General features: G+C 45.7%; 1 protein-coding gene across 11 annotated transcripts in view; it reads left to right on the plus strand.

Moving 5' to 3' along the window:
• LOC123516623 overlaps positions 1–20,000 on the plus strand; it is a 162,087-nt gene that overhangs the window by 100,760 nt on the left and 41,327 nt on the right. Inside the window, exon 4 of one of the 11 annotated variants that reach the window (XR_006678264.1) lies at positions 9,743–9,985. The exons of 9 other annotated variants lie outside the window; for them this stretch is intronic. The gene's annotated coding sequence lies outside the window, so the exon portion shown is untranslated. Of the gene's footprint in view, positions 1–475; positions 565–9,742; positions 9,986–20,000 lie in introns of those variants that run through there. One more of the 11 variants, XM_045276186.1, reaches the window with a different exon arrangement.

Genomic DNA, 20,000 nt, shown 5'->3' on the forward strand with positions numbered 1-20,000 from the left:
CCTTCCTAATGTCAATGAAATGGTCTAATCGTACAGAAATTTCAAGGTAAAAAATGTGTCCGAGTATTGAAGGGGTTAAGATGGAGACTTCAAGACACTTATTCCATTTTTTTGGCTAACTCTCTCGGCCTTGTTCGGGAACTGGCATCTAAGTCGGCCTTTTTTGTTTGATCGGCTTTGTTGTCCTTGCCCAATTCTTCCCTCTTACATAAATTAATAAGAAAAATAGATAGATAACGGACCACGCAGCAGCATATAGAAGTATCTCGTGGCCGTCCCTTCCGCTCCTCAGAGCCATCAGGTCTTGGTTGGAGGGGTTCTCGCTGCACCACTCCAAGCCCTTCCCTCCTCTGCACAACGCCACGCGACTTTTAATTATTAGCCGTAGTCATTTAGGAGATGTTCCCTTTGTGCAGAATCCTTGGATCACTCATGCATGTGTATTTAAGGTTGGAATATTCTCTCCCTCTCCCAGTGCGTGGCGTCAGAGGGCCGAGGCATGCAGGGTGACGTGCCTCCCTCGCCGCCGCCTCCACCACTGCAGGAAAGACTGCCATTGAGAGCTCTTTAAAATATAGACTACCGCGTCGTCCTCCTCTATATTCTCCTTTTCCTTCTCGTCCTCCTCGTCCCCTTCCTCCTCCTCCTCCTCTCCTTGCTGCTGCTGCTGCTGCTCCTCCACCCTTTGGCTCTCGGGAAAATTCATAACGCTAATAAATTGGCCGCCCCTTCAAAAGTGCGTTTATTGGGCATGGAATATCGCATGAAGTCATTATTTATTGAATGTATTTGATGGTTATTAGTCGTAAAGTTGTAAGAGTCCCCCTTTGAGAGCTACGGACGCGCTCTACCCCATGTCCGCCGGCCCGAGCATTTGCACAGTGATCATTTATGAAAGAAAACTCATCTCCATGAGCGATATCGGGCAGAAAACTCGATATCAAGCATGTTTAGGGGGTAGTTACTTTCTCCTCCGCCTTGAGTGGTCGGGCCGACGGATGGCTGGTGCGCTGCTGGCGGGGGATGGGAGTGAGCGAGCGAGCGAGTGAACGGGCGGGCTGGCAGCGGCGGCGGTGGCTGTGGCAGTGCAAATGGACTGAGAGAGGGCGGCGAGCATGCAGGCTGGCGGCGAGTGGGGTAGCGGCGAGAGAGCTGGCGGCGAGCGATGTAGCGGCGAGAGAGGTATAAGCGAATGATTGGTCTGGGTAAGTGTGTGGTGTAGCGGCGAGATCATGTGAGCGTGGAGCAGGCTGGGGAGCGGTGAGTTGAGCAGGTTGCGTAGAGATGACGGTGGCAGGGCGGGCGGAGCAGTAGGTAGGTGCTGCGGGCGGGCTGATGGCGAATGAAGAAGCGTTGATTTGTGCTTTGACATGATAGTAGTCTACATACAGGGGACGCAGGGACCTTATCTAGCCTTATCTAGCGGGCTGTCAAGTTAGCGACGTGTAAGCCAGGCAGTGATTGAAGGGCGGAGGGTCGAGCGTGGGGTCAGCGGGTGCGGCGGGCTGTTGGGTTGTGTGCTGCGGGCTGTGGGTGGTCTGAATGGAAAACGGGCTGCGGATGGTGACTGTTCTTTGACAGGCTGAGACGTGATGCTGGGGTGATGTACGTGCTTTATGGTGTGTTCTATATAGCAGGTGTGTACGGGGAACTGGCGGCCACGTGCAGTAGCCAGTGTGTGTGTGTGTGTGTGTGTGTGTGTGTGTTTCTGTTACTCTTGTTAGCAATAATAGCGAGAATAGGTCCACGTCGTTGATTTTAGCATTAGTGATAGTGAAACTTATAATACCAGCAGCAGCAGCAGCATTAATATTACAGAAGTATTTTTTTTTTTTTTATGTAGGAGAGAAGTCAGCCAGGGGCAACAAAATATGAAAAAAAAAAAAAAATGGCCCACTTGAGTGCTGGTTCCCTAAAAGAAAAGTAGAGAGTTAGCTAAAATTAAGGAACAAATGTCTTGATACCTCCCTCTTAAAAGAAGTCAAGTCGTAGGAAGACGGAGATACAGAAGCAGGTAGGGAGTTCAGAGTTTACCAGAGAAAGGTATGAATGATTGAGAGTACTGGTTAACTCTTGCGTTAGAGAGTTAGACAGAATATGGATGAGAGGAAGAAGAAAGCTTTGTGCAGCGCGGCCGTAGGAGGAGGAGGCGGCACGCAGTTAGCAAGATCAGTAGAACAGTTAGCATGAAAATAGTCACAGGAGCAATGATGATAATAGTTGTAGTGATGCGGGTTCACTATTATTATTATTATTATTATTATTATTATTATTATTATTTTATTCTATTTTATTTTATTTTAATATTATTATTATTATTATTATTATTATTATTATTATTATTATTATTGTTATTATTATTATCATCATTGTCATTATCGTTATTGTTGTTATTATTATTATTATTATTATTATTATTATTATTATTATTATTATTATTATTATTATTATTATTATTATTATTATTATTATTATTATTATTATTATTATCATTATTATCACTATAACTATTATTATTATTATTATTATTATTTATTATTATTATTATTATTATTATTATTATTATTATTATTATTATTATTATTATTATTATCACTATAACTATCACTATTGTTACTTTAGATTTTCATTATATTTTCGTCGCCATCATCATCATCACTTCACTATCATCTTCATCACCATGATCATTTTCACAATTACAATTTGATTACTCTTTGGTAGCCAAAACTCTACATCTGCCTGTACAGTGTCCCCTCCCCATCTCCCCTCCACACACACCGCGCCATGGCCAGCATCCGTGTGTCCTCCAGCAGCAGGGCAGGACGAGTCACCGCACTTCGCCTACAAAACACCAAAACACGGCCGTTTCCTGCCCTCGCTGAGACAGTCACAACCTTGGACGGCGGCAATGAGTGGCAGGGAATTGGTGGAATTGAGTTATTGCTCCCCAAACACCCATTAGAACCTGAGCCACTCCCAATATAACCTTAGCATAAATCTTTATCAGTCGAGCTCGATGTAGCCTTACTTTTCTTGGCTGCCCTCTACGGAACGCCGCCGCCGCCGCTGCTGCCGCTCCCTCCTGCTCCCTTCTGCTCCCTCCTGCTCCCTACTGCTCCTCCTGCTCCTCTCACGCCCCACCTGATCACCCGCGCCGCCTCCCTCCCTCGCCCTGACGCCCGGCAAGCAGATTATTTGAACACGCCAGCTAAAATTAACACATTCCTCATAACCTTGGGAGGAAAGTGATACGTGAGTCTATTTCGGTCGGTGAAGACGTGCGAGGAAGCATCCTAATCAAGCAGGTTACCTACTTAAGGCTTCTGGGGAATAAGGGGCTGTGGGGATGCTGGGTCTTCGCGACTTTAGGGAGCTTTTCGGGATGGGAGTTAGAGATTGTGAGAAGGAGGAGTTTGAGGTGAAGGTGGAGGTGGAAGAGGTGAAGAGGTGGTGTAGTGGATGTTAGTTCTGGATGGAAAGTGGGTTTTAAAAGGATGGTGGAAGGTTTAATTGCTCGGTATCCTTCGTCCGTCCCTCCTCTTCCTCCTCTTCCTCTTTGCTTCCACCACTTCTTCTTCTTCTTCTTCCTCCGCTCCTCCACCTTTTCTTCTTCTTCCTCCGTACCTCCACCGCTTCTTTCTTACCGCTTCCAATGTCTCTTTCTTCTTCCCTCCACCTCTACTCTCCACGCATCTCCACCTTTACTTTCCACTCACCTCCACCTCTACTCTCCTCCCACCTCCACCTCTACTCTCCTCTCACCTCCATCTTTACTGTCCTCCCGCCTCCACTTCTACTCCCTCCTCCCGTCTCCACCTTTACTCTCTCCTCCCGCCTCCACCTCTATTCTCCACGCATGTCCACCTCTACTCGCCTCCCATCTAAAGTCTTCTTCCTCCGTCAGTCCACCTTGCCTTCATCCACCCCTCCTCCGCCTCTTCCATCCCACTTGTTGCTGGAAAAATCTACGTTAGTCTCTTCAATTGTTTCATTTATTATTATTTTTTTTGTTTCTATTATTATTATTATTATTATTATTATTATTATTATTATTATTATTATTATTATTATTATTATTATTATTATTATTATTATTATTATTATTATTATTATTACAGGAGGATTCACGTTTGATCTCTCTCTCTCTCTCTCTCTCTCTCTCGCTCTCGCTCTCTCTCTCTCTCTCTCTCTCTCTCTCTCTCTCTCTCTCTCTCTCTCTCTCTCTCTCTCTCTCTCTCTCTCTCATTATAAGCCCGTGTTGATTTTTGCCCACTTGCTCAAATATTATTTTTTTTATTCCCTGTTTTTCTTATCCCTTTCCGCTCAGCTTCTCTCTCTACTCTTATTTTATTTTCCCTACGTCATTAACGGAGGGTCTCTCCCTCCCTGCTCTCCCTCTCCCTCTCACCCCCTCTCCTTCTCACTCCCTCTCCCTCTCCTTCTCCCTCTCCCTCTCTATCTCTCCCTCTCCCCGTTTTCTGTCAATTTGCTCATTACTTAAGCTCTTACGTCACTTTTCCTCTCCATTGGCCGCCACGGAGTCTCTTTCACCCCTTTCCTGCTTTGTATCCCATTAGCGCTCTCTCTCTCTCTCTCTCTCTCTCTCTCTCTCTCTCTCTCTCTCTCTCAGTCCTTTCATCCTCTCTCTCTTCTTTACAACAACAACAACAACACCACTACTACTACTACTACTACTACTACTACTACTACTACTACTACTACTACTACTACTATTGCCACTACCACCACCACCACCACTATCACTATCACTACCACCACTACTACTACTACTACTACTACTACTACTACTACTACTACTACTACTACCACTGCCACTCACCACCACCACCACCACCACCACCACCACCACCAGTACTACTACTACTACTACTACTACTACTACTACTACTACTACTACTACTACTACTACTACTACTACTACTACTACAACCACCACCACAACCTCAGTACATTCTCACAAACTTTCGCGGGAGAACCAGAGAGCTGTGCCATTTTTCCACTCATCCCTTTTCCTTGCGTTCCTTTGTGTTCTCACTTCATACAAGGTGACCGGGTCTGTGCTAATCCGGTGGGCGTGGCTGAACCCTCCCTCACCTCCCCGCCCACCACCACACCCACCACCACACCCACCTTTACTCCACCCTCACCAAGATGAGCTCTCTCTGCTAATAGGCTTAACTTGAGAGTCAAAGGGTTAGGATGGGAAACAGACGGAGGGGAACTGTTGTCTCCTCCTCCTCTTCCTCCTCCTCCTCCTCCTCCTCCTCTTTCTCTTTCTCTTCTTGGTCATGGTCGTCTTTCTCTTAATCCTAATCCTTCTCCCTCTCTCTTCCTCCTGCGCGGCGTGTGATCGTGCGAGCGAAACTTTGAGCGCCGTCTCGGGACTCGGTAAGTTCGCCCAAGTTATGAATCCCTTCAGGGCGAGGAGCGGCGCCGTGACTTCTAATGTTTTGCTGCTTGAAGGAATGAAGAGAGACGGGGAGCGAGAGACAGAGAGAAACGAGGCGTGCTGAAGGACAGGGGACGAAGAGGAAGAATGAAAGAAAAAGCAAGAAAAGAGAGATGAGGCGAAAGAGAGAGAGTGAGAGAAAGAGAGGAAGACTGGGGACGAAGAAAAGGAATGAAGGAAAAGGCAAGGAAAGGGAAGCAAGACAGGAGAGAAATTGATAAGTTAGAGAGATGCAAGGAAGGAATTGAGAGGAGAACAAGAAAAGAAAAGGAAAGCGAAGCAGAAAGAGAAGGAGAAAGAAGTTAGGAGGACGAAAGGAAGGAATTGTGAAGAAGACAAAGGAAATGACAAGGGAGAATTAAGAAAAGAGCAAAGAAAGGAAGGTGAAGCAGAAAGAGACATGGAAGAGATAGAACGGAGGAAGAGGAAGAACTAAGGAGAAAAAGACCAAGAGAAAGAGAAGAAGAGAGAACAAAGAGATTCCGGATTAACAAGAACAAAGGGAAGAATCAAAGGCGTGAGAAAGAAAGAGATGAATAAAGAAAAGGAGAGAGGAAGAAGAAAAAAGAAGAGAAGAAACCTGAGCTCCCAAAAGAGAAAACAAAGACAGATGAATTAAAAGTAGCAACAAGGGAAGAAGGTGGAGGAAGAGGAGGAGGAGGAGGAGGAGGAGGAGGAGGAGAAAAGCGAGGTGTGACGTGAGTGGCAGGAGAACTGTGAGTCGAACGAGAAATTGTGGGAAATGCTGATGGAGGATTGGAAGGGAAGAGGAGGAGGAGGAGGAGGAAGAGGAAGAGGACATGAAGAGGGAGAGGAAGGATAGGGGAGAAGAGGAGAGGAGAGGAGGGAGGGGAGGTGGCGTCGACAAGTCAGCCCGGCGGCAGTGGTAATTAAATCATCAATGCAACAATAAGCAGGGCATTAATTAATAAAGGTCGAGGGATGACTTCAAACGGCGCCAGAGACACTGTGTCAACTTTGCCATTTGCTGCACTAGAATCGGATGAGCGTGTGTGTGTGTGTGTGTGTGTGTGTGTGTGTGTGTGTGTGTGTGTGTGTGTGTGTGTTTGTCCGTGCGTCTGTTTGTGCGTGTGTCTGTGCTTGTGGATGTATTTGCCAGCTAGTATTTGCCAAGTTGTAGTACGAGGATGCAACATTTGAACTCTGTTTCCCACCAACCCATGCTCGTGCTGTCCTGTCCCCCTCCCTCCCCCCATCCATGTCTGTATGCTCCTCTTCTTCTTCTTCCTCAGTGTCTCCATCTTTTTTCTTCTTCCTCCGCACCTCCACCTCTTCTTTCTTTCCTCTTCCACTGTCTCTTCCTTCCTTTCTCCACCTGTACTCTGCTCGCACCTCCTCCTCTACTCTCTACGAATTGTTAATCTCACATATAATCTTGTTTCTCCTCAGCCTTGTCACGTACTGCTCTCTCTACGTGCCTGCTTCTTTACTTGTACTACGCTTCTCACATTACTTCTTTGTTTTGTACGTTTTGGTTCCTTTGTATCGTCATATGGTCTGGATTTTTGCTGCTTTATTTTCCTCTTCCTTCTGTTATAACTTCATTCTTCCTTTCGTCTTTCTGTTCTTCCAGTGTTCCTCCTTCTCCTCCTCCTCCTCTTCCTCTTCCTCCTCCTCGTCTCACATATTTCAACTTCTTTTTTTTTCATTTATATCCTCTTTCTTCTGTTATAACTTCATTCTTCCTTTCGTCCTCCTGTTCCTCTAGCAGTTTTTTCTCCCCTCCTCTTCCTCCTCCACTTCCTCCTCTTCGTCCCTCTTTATTTTTTCGTGTATTTTCCTCCTCCTTTATACTTTCCCAGTCCTTACCTTACAATTCACTTCAACGCATCGTATTCCATGGTCTTTTTTTTTTTTTTTTTCAATTTGCATTTGTTCCAGTCCACATACCGTATTCCTGCCAGCACGTTCCAGCTCATGACACCACACCGCACCACACATGACACCTCACATCATGATATTCCAGTCCACTCTATAATTCCAGTTCTCACATTCCATCCAGCCAGCACACCCCACTTCTTACATTCCAGTTCATTGTTTTCCAGTTCATTCATTCCAGTTTACACACACACACACACACACACACACACACCAGTCTATACATTTAAGCACGTGTATTCCAATCCTTTCTATACAAATATATATTGTATTGTGTTATAACGATGTGTGTGTGTGTGTGTGTGTGTGTGTGTGTGTGTGTGTGTGTGTGTGTGTGTGTGTGTGTGTGTGTGTGTGAAAGAGAGAGTGAGAGTGAGAGGCCCCCCCCCCTTCATCGCTTAGGACACCATGCGTTCCTCAGATGAAAGTTTTCTCAGACAAAATACCGCTAATTAAATCCTGACACACAAAGCGGCTAAACAAGTGTGGAAGGGCGCCGCTCCCTCCTCCTCCTACTCTTCCTCCTCCTCCTCCTCCTCCTCCTCCTCCTCCTCCTCCTCCTCCTCCTCCTCCTCCTTTCATTCTTTCTTTTCCCACTTTCTTTCATTCTTTCGTTTCTATCTTTCTTTCCTTTCAATTCCTCCATCCTTTCTTCTTCCTCCTCTTCATCCTCTTCCTCCACCAATTCTTTCATTTTCTCTCTTTCTTTCTTTGTTTACTATCTTTTCCTTTCAATACTTCAATCCTTCATTCTTTTTCTTTTTTTTGCCTCCCTCCTTCCCTCCGCACGCCTCCTCCTCCTCCCTCTTCATAAACTTCAACACCACTTCTTTTTCCTCCTCCTCCTCCTCCTCCTCCTCCTCCTCCTCCTCCTCCTCCATCATACATAGCTCTCTCTCCACACGCTACAAATAGAGTATTGAATATAAGTTGAATAATTTTGTCATATTAACCAAACGAACTGCTCTCCTATGATTATCCTCCTTTTTTATATATTTCTTCTTCTTCTTCTTCTTCTTCTTCTTCTTCTTCTTCTTCTTCTTCTTCTTCTTCTTCTTCTTCTTCTTTATTTTGTGATATTTAAAGTTACGTTTTAATTCCTTTCCTTGCTTCTTTCCTCACGTTCTCCTCCAACTCCTCCTCCTCCTCCTCCTCCTCCTCCTCCTCCTCCTCCTCCTCCTCCTCCTCCTCCTCAACAGAAATTCCTCCATCAATATCCAAATATCTAAGAGGTCTTAATGAATATACTGAAAGCGCTCTCTCTCTCTCTCTCTCTCTCTCTCTCTCTCTCTCTCTCTCTCTCTCTCTCTCTCTCTCTCTCTCTCTCTCTCTCTCTCTCTCTCTCTCTCTCTCTCTCTCTCTCTCTCTCTCTCTCTCTCTCTCTCTCTCTCTCTCTCTCTCTCATTCTTCACTTCCCCTTTGGTTCCCTACTTATCCTCTTCTCTTCTTTCCTCTCTACCTTTATCCCTTTATCCACTTGACTGCCTCCTCTCTTGCACTCCTCCTCCTCCTCCTCCTCCTCCTCCTCCTCCTTCTCCTCCTTCTCCTCCTCCTCTTCTCTTCCTGGAGCTTTCTCTTTCTCACTCATTTCCTACTTCCCTGCCTGCCCTCCGTCGCTCCCTCCATTTTCGAGGCGTGAAATGAGTGTGTGTGAGGAGAAGGGATGGAGGAAGAGAAGTAGGAGGAGGAGGAGGAGGAGGAGGAGATGAAGGAGGAGGAGGAGGAAGAGGGGGATGCTTTTTGTGCGAAAGAAAGGGGTCGCCTTCAGTTCTTAATTACTTCATCACTATTTATTCTGAGCCTCTCTCACGCAACGGCAAATAAAAGGAGCTAAACCGTCTCTCTCTCTCTCTCTCTCTCTCTCTCTCTCTCTCTCTCTCTCTCTCTGGGATGTATTTTAAATGCATTTCCCAGGCAATATTTTAGTGGCACCTCCTCTTCCTTGGCCTCTCGCGTCCTTTTATTGCCTCTTCCAGGACCTGCTTAGCACTCTCAGCCTCCCAGCGCGTTCCCCCGCTGCCTCTTGCCTGGCCCCTGCTGTTTCTTTCCTGCTAAGTTGCCTTCCGCCTCTTCTCGCCTCACCTGCTGACTCTGGCTTCTTTTAATCCCTCCCTTCTCATCTCTTACTTCGTTCCTGCACTCTCTCTTGCTCTCCCTTCGCCTGCTAGACACCTTCCCACCTTCACCAGCCTCTCTTTTTCCTCCCGCACCCCTCGCTGCCTTGCTCCGCCGCGGCCGCAGTGATGCCGTGCTGCCTGCCCTGCCGCGCACGCCCGGCGCCTTGTGTCTGTTTATTGTTGTTTTCTTTTCGTTTCACTCGAACTCTTCCACCTTGGCTCACACGCTACTACAATGATTTCTTCTGGCTGACAGGAGAGATCCACCTTCTTCAACGGGCGGGACCAATAGTAGCGCGAGGAGGAGGGAGCGAGAGCCAATGAGAAAGCAGGATTCCCGCCGCTATCACTCTATTGTTCCCTCAACAATTGGACGAGCGAGGGAGGCGGCCCGCGCTCCCGCCGCCGCCCGGGAGATGCCAGCTAGAGGCGCCTCACCATCTCCTGCCCCTTTAACCTGCCTCCAGACCACTGTTGCCGCGGCATACACACCCTTCACGTGAGGCTTGACACTCGGCGGACACGCGGCAAGGAGCTTGGCGGCGCTGGAGGCGTTTACAAGGTCGATATCTTGGAAAGAGGAGAGTCAAGGCCGCTGCCGTTACCAGCAGCCGCGGGATGTTCCGTGATGCGCGCGGGAAACAATTGGCAGTAAAACAATGGGCGGGAGGTTTGTGTTGTCATGGTGGGTGAGGTGCGGTGCGCAGGCCTCGGCCCCCTCCTCCCCGGCCTCAACATGGCGGGGCGAGGCGGAGATGGGCGCTTCTTGGGCCATATCTAAGAAGAAGCGAGGTCAGCGTTGGTGTGCGTGGCAGGAAATGGGGGAGATAACACCTTAAAGGCGCGGCCACCCTTGCCCCGCACCGGCCAGTGGTGAGGGGCGGGGGGCGGGGGCGGCTGCACTGTCAGCAGGGGAGGGGGAAGCAAGGGGAGGCGAGGGAGCGACAGCAAATGGTTACTGCACCAACACTTTACCCTCCCCACTCTCCCTCTCTCTTTGTTTTCTTCCCTTCCTTTTCTCCTCCCATTCTCCCTCTTCGTAAATTCTCTACCTTGCTCCTCCTCCGTTTCCTTCTCTCTGCCGTGGATAACGAGCTCAGCTGATTAAAGAAAAAAAGAATCATAAAAGCATTCAAACAAACAAAATTAAAAAGGCAAATCTTTATCACCAATGCCAGACTTCCCCACAATAAGCCGAGATTTTCACCATTGATCTCTGTCGTCACCAGTTCCTTACTAACCCCACAACACGTATCGTGTGTATTTTGGGTGTTAATCATACGGGTTAATTCACTCCAAACGAAATCTTCTGGTTCACTAACATCATTGATATACTGAGAAGAATAACGATTATGAAAGAAAAGAAAAATAAAAGTGTGTGTGTGTGTGTGTGTGTGTGTGTGTGTGTGTGTGTGTGTGTGTGTGTGTGTGTGTGTGTGTGTGTGTGTGTGTGTGTGTGTGTGTGTGTGTGTGTGTGTGTGTGTGTGCGTGCGTGCGTGTGTGTGTGTTTTGCTTTTGGTAGTGTTAACAGATGAAGGGAAAAGGAAAATGAAGAAAGAAAATATAGAAAAAGCAAGATACCGATAGATATAGATAAATATTTAAAGAATAGAGAGTGAATATGATGGAAACTGAGGGAATGTTAATGAGGGAAGGAGAGCGATATATTTCCAGTGAGAGTAGAGGGGGGGAGGGAGGCGAGTGGAGCTAAGAGTATGAGAGGATGCTGATAAAGATGGGGAGAGTAAAGACGACATGAAGGAAGAGAGGTGGGAGGGATGGGGAGGAGAAGGAAGGAGATGCAAAAAGAAGGAGATGAGGAAGATATGGCTAGGAAGAGAAGTAGAAGGGATGGGGAGGAGAAGGAAGGAGATGCAAAAAGGAGGAGATGAGGAGGATATGGCTAGGAAGAGAGGTAGAAGAAGGGATGGGGAGGAGAAGGAGGAGGTGAGAAGGACATGGTGAGGAAGAGAGGTAGAAGAGGACAGGTGATGAGAGTGACAGGTAACAACACTGTTCTGATCACTTCAATGGTCGCCTCATCCATCACACCTTGGCTTTATTGCTCCTCCTCCTCCTCCTCCTCCTCCTCCTCCTCCTCCTCCTCCTCCTCCTCCTCCTCCTCCTCCTTGTTGTTTTTGTTATTGGTGGTGGTGGTAGTGGTGGTTGTTTTGTTACTACTACTGCTATTACTATCATTACTGCTACTTCAACTACTACTCAGTGTTACTCTTGCCATTACTTCTGTTGCTACTGTTGCTTGTACTGTTGGTGCTGATCACAGAAATAACGTTAGTGTAGAGATGCAGTAACAAAAAACTGGTATTCATAATTGTAAGTGAGGAGTAATATCTAAATAGTAGATTATTCGTTTGTTTTCTTATTGGGGTCATCACTGCCCCAAGACCTCCCCGTCCACACCATGAGGCTCTGAGACACACACTATTGAAGTGGTGAGGCGCCTATAGAATCGACAGAATACCTACAGTCTATTGTCTTCATGTCCCAAATTACCTGGTGTTTATTTGCTACACTTTGCAATTCGCTTAATTCTTCAAGACTCGAAGATTCAAAGATTTCACTCTCGAGATTCAATAATTCAAAGTAATTCCTTTGTGTGGCGGCGGCGTGAGGCAGGACAGAGGCTCGCCGTGCAGGCCTCCGCTCAGCCTCCGCCCGCCGCCCGCTGCTGCTCGTGGCGTGCCGTGGTGCCAGGTCCCGCCCGGCACAGTGCCAGCTGCCGTGTCCTATAAGTACCCTGATCGCATCATCATCGGTGGCGGCATGACCAGCGACCTCGGTCATTGTGAAGCCTTCGATCCCCGAGCGCCGCAGTGCTGCCGAGTGGCGGATGAGTGGCTTGGCGAGACATTATTTGATGCCTTATTTTTATGTCAATTGTAAGCGCCGGAACATCCCGAGCAGCATTACCGCGGTGGAAACTATTTACTTGTAACCTTGGCAGGAGCTGTGTGTGTGTGTGTGTGTGTGTGTGTGTGTGTGTGTGTGTGTGTGTGTGTGTGTGTGTGTGTGTGTGTGTGTGTGTGTAGCGGCCGTAGGTTAGACCCCTCGGCCCCGCGTCCAGCCCTCCAGGAGTGGCGCAGCAGTCCAGTCCCTCACAGCACGAGAACCGGACTGGTAACATTCGAGGAGGTGGACAGGGGCGAGCAAAACAAAGCGAGTTACTACGAGGAGGAGGAGGAGGAGGATGTGTAAAAACCTTTCGTCGTGAGAGAAAAACACTCTCTCTCCCTCTTGTTGATAGAGAGAGAGAGAGAGAGAGAGAGAGAGAGAGAGAGAGATTAAAAAGAGAGATAAAGAGAAAGGCAAACGACCACTGGTACTACGTCTCCGAACAAATCTTACTCTCGCCTCAAGCCCAAAACTCCTACACCACCTTTCTTCTACCAACGAGTATCCGTCCTCCTCTTCTACATCTCCTCCTCCATCATCGCCCCTCACCGCCACCCATCACTACCACAACCCTTGCTATCACCACCACCACTCCCGCATCTGCAGCAACCACTACTCCCATCCCTCCCCGTCCCATATTTCCGTTCTTTTGAGCTTTCGGACACAGCAGACCGCACCGCCTCCTAGAAAGACACTCTGGTATTGATCTCGCCTTTGTCCAAACCCTCCACTGACTCTGACTTGGGCTCTGTGTCTCTCCCTCTCCCGCCTCTCCGTGCAGGGAGGAGAATAGGGTGTTTGAACGAAAGGTGCGGAGAGAGACACTGACAGAGGCTTGGTAAAGATGGGAGGGAAAGAACGGAGAGAAAGAGTTAGAGGGAGAGGTAAAAGAGGTGCGGAGGAGGAGTAAGGAAAGGTGAGGGTGAGGAAGGGAGGCTGGGAAGAAAAAGGAGGGGCAGAAAGGATGCAAGGTTAGTTGAGGAAAGACAAAAGGAAGGTGAGGTTGATGTCAGGGAAAGGGGAAAGAGGAGGATGGTACAGCAGGTGAAGATAATGAGGAGGGAGAATGAGTGAGTGAGTGAGAGGAGGCGATAAGGCAAAGTGGGGAATGGAAAGACTCGGGGTAAGAGCGAGAGAAATATATGTTTGAGATGAGATGAGATGATATGATATGATATATGAGAGAGAGAGAGAGAGAGAGAGAGAGAGAGAGAGAGAGAGAGAGAGAGAAAGAAATCAAATATACTCACGAAGCGTTCATCTGTAAATAAATATCATGTCTATTGAATTCCTAAACTAAACAAGTACCGATCCAGTTTCTACATATTTATTTATCTACTTACTTATTTATTTATTTACTTATTTTCATTTGATTCCAGTATTCTTATATTGGGGGAGTCGCAGTAGTGTTATTCAGCAGGAACATTAGTAACACCTTCAGTATCATGACACGACACGTTTTCATATTCATTTTACTTATCTGAAGATTCTATACTGCTTCGGAAACTTATGTGGGTGATTAAAATAGTGAAAACTCTGGCCATTAATCTTCTGACCTCCATAGACCCTTCCTAATGTCAATAAAATCGTCTAATCATTGACAAAAAACAAGATATAGATGCATCCCAGTACTGAAGAGGTTAACCGTATCATTTGTACCGTACTTACACTGCTACACTATTCATAACTAAAGGTTTCTATGTGGTGTTCAATTAGCCCTTTAACCCTCCTCCTGTCTTATCGTCTCCCGGAGCTTAGTGGCGTGTCGTGGTGCGAGTCTGAAGCGTAACTCACGAAGCCACTGCAGTCAAACCGTGAGGAATGGACTCGTACTGCAAAATTTTAGTTCCTTTTTTTTTTTTTTTTAACACCATGTGGGCTTTTCACGGGAATTTCTGGGCTAAAGGGGATATTTTTGTGGGTTACCTCCGATCTCGAAGGCCACCCGCTAGGAAACCGTTGCCCCGAGTGAGGAAGCCCAACCTACACTCGGACCGTGGACAGGATTCGAACCCGTGCGTTTGGAGACCCCTCGGACCCCAAAGCACGCATGGTTCCACTGTATATCAATCTATTTCTGTATATCTGTTTTCTTGTATTGCCTTATTTTTTTCTTTTTCTTTTTTTCTTCATTTTATTGTCATTTCGTTCAGTAAAGTCGTTTGGAAGAGCAGGTGTCTTAGTAGTTTATAAAACTTTACAGTTCCTGTTGTTTTTTTTTTATATATGTCTGTCTGTATTTATGTATCTATTTTCTTCTATTATCTTATTTGTTTTTTTATCTTTTTATTTATTTAATTTTCTTTTTGCTCGGTGAAGTCGTTTGGAAGAGCAGGTGTCTTAGTGCATTATAAAACCATACAATTCCTTTGTTTATATGTGCATCTCTGTCTTATATTCATATATTTATTTTCATTTATTACCTTGGTTTTGTTTCTTTCTTTTTTTTATTTATGTTATCATTTTCTTCCGTTAATAGCAGATGTCTTAGTCCCAAAATTTAGAAACACTGTACTCTTTCACCCCTACCACGTACTTTCATCGGCCAGGGAGATGATCAGACATGTTCCCAAGGGTGCTTTCCTGTTAATAATGTAGAGATCATGCTAAGCTGTTATCAGAGTCATCAAAGCGCTATTCAGAACTAGCGTAACTTCAACCAGAACCTTTTGAAGTAGTGGTGGTGCGGCACAGAGGCGTTTCAGAATGTTTGGTATTGTTGTCACTAGAAGAAAGGGTTTACTTGCAAATGACACTGACGCTTGTACTGTACCGTATTGATTAGCCACCCACCATTGCAACCGAGCTGAAATTAGACTGTCATTGAAGGACTCGAAGCGTTCTGTCATTCCTGATGTTCCTGGGAATAGTACCTTAACTCTCTTTTATTGTCGTGAGCGTCCGCCATCGACTTTCACATCATTGTAAAACTCGTCTGCTTGGAGAGGAGAGGAAAGAGAGGATGGGATGTTAATTCTCTTTTTTTTTTTTTTTTGTAATGAAAAGAAGGTTAATTTTCACTTTTTTTCTGCAGTTGTTGTTGTATTGAACGCTGTTAAACAAAAAGAATAGAGAAAATTAAACTAGTTGTTCATGATTAAAGGGAAAAAGTATACATCCTTGAAAGAGGAAACTTGTACCACAATTAGCAGTATTGAAGAGAAGCCATAGCAGGGAAGAAATTAAAAACCAGAAAGTTACCCACCACAGTCTACCTTAAGAAGATGTAGGCTTCGATCCTCCTCCTCCTCTTCCTCCTCCTCCTCCTCTTCCTCCTCCTCCTCCTCCTCCTCCTCCTCCTCCTCCTCCGCCTTGCTGCGTCGCTTACAGAAGGGCCGCGTGAAGGCAGCAGTCCTCGAGGCGCTCTTCCTTAATCACAAGACACTCTGAGACATTACATTTTATTCATCATGGACATTTAAACGTTATACTGGCTGGGCATTGGAAAGTCTGTCATAGCTCTCTCTCTCTCTCTCTCTCTCTCTCTCTCTCTCTCTCTCTCTCTCTCTCTCTCTCTCTCTCTCTCTCTCTCTCTCTCTCTCTCTCTCTCTCTCTCTCTCTCTCTCTCTCTCTCTCTCTCTCTCTCTCTCGAGATGTGTAAAAGATATCAAAAGTCCTTAATAGTCGTTGCTACAGCAAATAATAATAATACCGTTTGCACTTCTTAATACTCTATACTAAGAATCTAATCTTTATTCCAATTTAACCTTTATTCTCTGTGCACTTTTTTTTGCTTCCTTGCACATGTTTTCTTTGTAGATTATTGCGTATCACGTTGAAAAGAAAAGAAATTAATGCCGTCTAACTTCCTAACACTGCAACAAGAATTCACCTTAACCTCACTTAACTTAACCTAAACCTAACCCTTTTTCCCCTCCTTGCACTTGTTTTCCTTGTAAATTATTACGTATCACTAAAAAAAGTAAAAAAAAAAAAGATAATAATACCCTCAGCACTTCTTAACACTCCTCCAAGAATTTAACCTAACTTCACTTAACTTAACCTAACCCTTTTTTCCTCCTCCTTGCACTTGTTTTCCTTGTAAATTATTGCGTATCACTAAAAAAAAAGTAAAAATGTATTAATACCCTCAGCACTTCCTAACACTCCAACAAGAATTCACCTTACCTCACTTAACTTAACCTAACCCTTTTTTCCTCCTCCTTGCACTTGTTTTCCTTGTAAATTATTGCGTATGACTATGAAAATAAAAAAAAAAGTATTAACCATCAGCACTTCCTAACAATCCACCAAGAAACTAACCTTACCTAACCTAACCTAACCTAACCTACCCCTTATCAATAATAACAATAAAGGACTGTCTCTGGTTACCGGGAGATGCAAGTACAGACCCAGCATCACCTTAAAAAAAAAACGCCCCGTAAAACAAAAAGGTCTCTGTGTTACTCTTAGTTGTTGTTTTTTTTTTATGTAAGAGAGGAGGACTGGCCAAATGCAACAAAAATATAAAGAAAAAAGCCCACTCAGATGCCAGTTTCCTTATAGAGTCGACAGAATTAGCCAAGGGTAGAGGTCAAATGTCTTAGTGTTGTTCATTCTTACAAATCCCGGTGAGTGAATGAGAGAGAGAGAGAGAGAGAGAGAGAGAGAGAGAGAGAGAGAGAGAGAGAGAGAGAGAGAGAGAGAGAGAGAGAGAGAGAGAGATACTACGACTGTTGAAATTCTAATCTTCTCCCACGTAAGAAACAGGTGGTCATTTTTCATCTTACTCTCGACGTTTTGAGTCACTTTTCTCCCTCTTACTCCTTTATCACATTCCTCCTCTTACTCCTTTCTCACCCTCTCTCTATTTCTCTCCCCTTTCTTTCTCGTATTCTTCCTCTCACTCATTTATCACATCCTATCTCTGCTCCTCCTGTTTATTCCCTTCCTCAAGTTTGCAGAGTTACTGGCTATTATTCCTTGTCTCCTTGATTTACGAGAGAGAGAGAGAGAGAGAGAGAGAGAATTTTTCATCATAAGTCTTTCTCATTTAGCTGTGACTCTCTCTCTCTCTCTCTCTCTCTCTCTCTCTCTCTCTCTCTCTCTCTCTCTCTCTCTCTCTCTCTCTCTCTCTCTCTCTTTTTTTTTGTATTTTTATCTCGTCTCTATTTTTTCTTTTTTCTTGCTTGGATTTTTTGCAGTGTTCTTCCTTTTGAGGCGAAAGAGTTTGTTGGAAAAAAGGCAAAAATAAAAATAAAAACGTAGAAAGCTGAAATGTTTTACCAACTCTTGAGTACATTTTTGTTAGTTATAATCTTTCCCTCCCCCAACTGCCTCCCCCTCTCCCTCTCTCTCTCTCTCTCTCTCTCTCTCTCTCTCTCTCTCTCTCTCTCTCTCTCTCTCTCTCTCTCTCTCTCTCTCTCTCTCTCTCTCGCAATCCTATTCCCCTCTCCCTCTACACATCTACCTCTTTTTTTTTTTTTTTAATACCACCATCTCTCCCTTTCCTCTTCCCTCCCCCTACCTCCCTCCCTCTCTCCCTTCCGTTCTCTCTCCCTCTCTCCCCTTCTCTTGCAATGCAGTTTCCCCTTTCCAATCCCCCTCCCTGTCTCCACCCTAGTATCTTCCCTCCCCCTGCCCTTCCCTACCAATCTTCCTCTCTCCCCGTCCGTCCCCTCTCCCTTCTCCCCAGTGAACGCTCTCCCTCCATAAAAACGTTAAATTCTTTCCTCTAACAAAAACAAAGACAAAATCCAACTTTTGGTTCCCCCATAACAGAGGAAAAAAAGCATTTGTACCAAGAGAGAGTCAAAGGCAATTTTTTTTCCAGCCTGAATCTTTTTTTTTTTCTTTTTTTTCGTTATTGGGAGAACAAACACAGAGACCGCGGGGTGAAAAATGATGTTATGATTTCTTTAATTAGTGATGAACGTGTTGGTGGTGGCGGTGGTGATGAGCGAGGACAGGACAGACAGGAGGGATGTGGGAGGGTAGTGGTGGTGGTGGTGGTGGTGGTGCTGCTGCTGCTTTCTGTCTGTCTGTCTGTCTGTGTCCTTGTCAGTCTTTGTCTGTGTTCCCTCCTGTCTGTGTCTGGTGTGTGTCGTGTACTTCTTAAACACCGCTTACCTTACACCTTGATACACCTTGATACATTTGCACGGATCTAAGCTCACCTAAACGCTCCTTAACGCACCTAAATGTTTCTTATCTCACTTGTACACCTTTTAACACACTCTTAAGCCTCATTGACACTCATGAAAACACATCTTAACATATCTAAATTCTTGTGAACACACCTGGATGTCTCGACACACCTTAATAACACACCTAAACACACCTTAACACACATGCAAGTATAGATTCATGTGCCAATTTTCTTATTTTCTATCTACTTTTTTTTTAACTGTCAGTCTATACTTATACAGGTGTTGGGATTTTTAGTTACATTATTTTCTATATATATTCATTTTTTTTTCGACTAACTTTATCACACCGTAGAATACAACACACGGGCGTGACATGACTGACGCCAGTGGTTCAGAAACGTCTTGTTCTCTCACTACGACAGCTCTCCAAGGCCACAGAGACGACTAGCCGGTTTTCAAGACAGTTTCTTCTTATGATAACCTAGAAATCTTGCCAGCCCATCACCAGAACCGTAAATATACCCTTAAAAATATGGACTTCTTCAACTAAAGCCTTTGGAAAGTAGTGGTGGTGAGATAGCAAAGCGTTTAAGAATGCTGGTTAGACATTTGCAACACGCCCACATCCACCACCACCACCACCACCACCACCGCCCTCCATGCACGTCTGCTCGTCCCCTCGTCACTGTACACCTGTTTTGCTCTCGATGGATTTTTTCCTTACCTCAGTCAAATATTTGCTTTGCCCCTCCGTTTAGTGAGCGGCGGAAGGAAGGGAGACAGGAAGGAGGGGGGCGGGGAAGAAAGGACGGGGGGAAGTTTAGTTTGTGCCCAGAGGCGAAGGAAGAGGGATGATGCTCCTGCTCTTCATGCTGAGCCGGGAGACAAAGGAGAGAGAGAGAGAGAGAGAGAGAGAGAGAGAGAGAGAGAGAGAGAGAGAGAAAGGGGGTGAGGGAGGTAGGGACACAATATTCATACCTCACAACACTCATGCATGCACACAATCAACGCGCGCACACACACACACACACACACACACACACACACACACACACACACACACACACACACACACACACACACACACACACACACACACACACACACACACACACACACACACACACACACACACACGTATGCAAACCACACCGAATATTATAACATGGACGCATTCCTCATTCCTCAGAGAGAGAGAGAGAGAGAGAGAGAGAGAGAGAGAGAGAGAGAGAGCACACTAGCTGAATGGCGGCCAGATAGTCATCAGCCCGGCGCGGCATATTGTTTCAGATCGGATCCCGGAAACACAAAGGCGAAACTCTTTGCCGCGGAATATTTTGTGGAGCGGAACAGCCCGTAGGGGAAAATACCCGAGATATCGCCATTTTTCTTTTGTCTCGCCTAATGAGTACAAATGATGTTATCAACACACGCATTCAGGGAGTCTTTTGTTTTCAACTCTTGTGTGTGGCGTGGAGGGTGGGCGAGGAGGGAAGGAGGAAAGAGAAAGTT

Source organism: Portunus trituberculatus, chromosome 41 (assembly GCF_017591435.1).
Source record: "Portunus trituberculatus isolate SZX2019 chromosome 41, ASM1759143v1, whole genome shotgun sequence".
In the NCBI taxonomy this organism is placed as follows: domain Eukaryota; kingdom Metazoa; phylum Arthropoda; class Malacostraca; order Decapoda; family Portunidae; genus Portunus; species Portunus trituberculatus.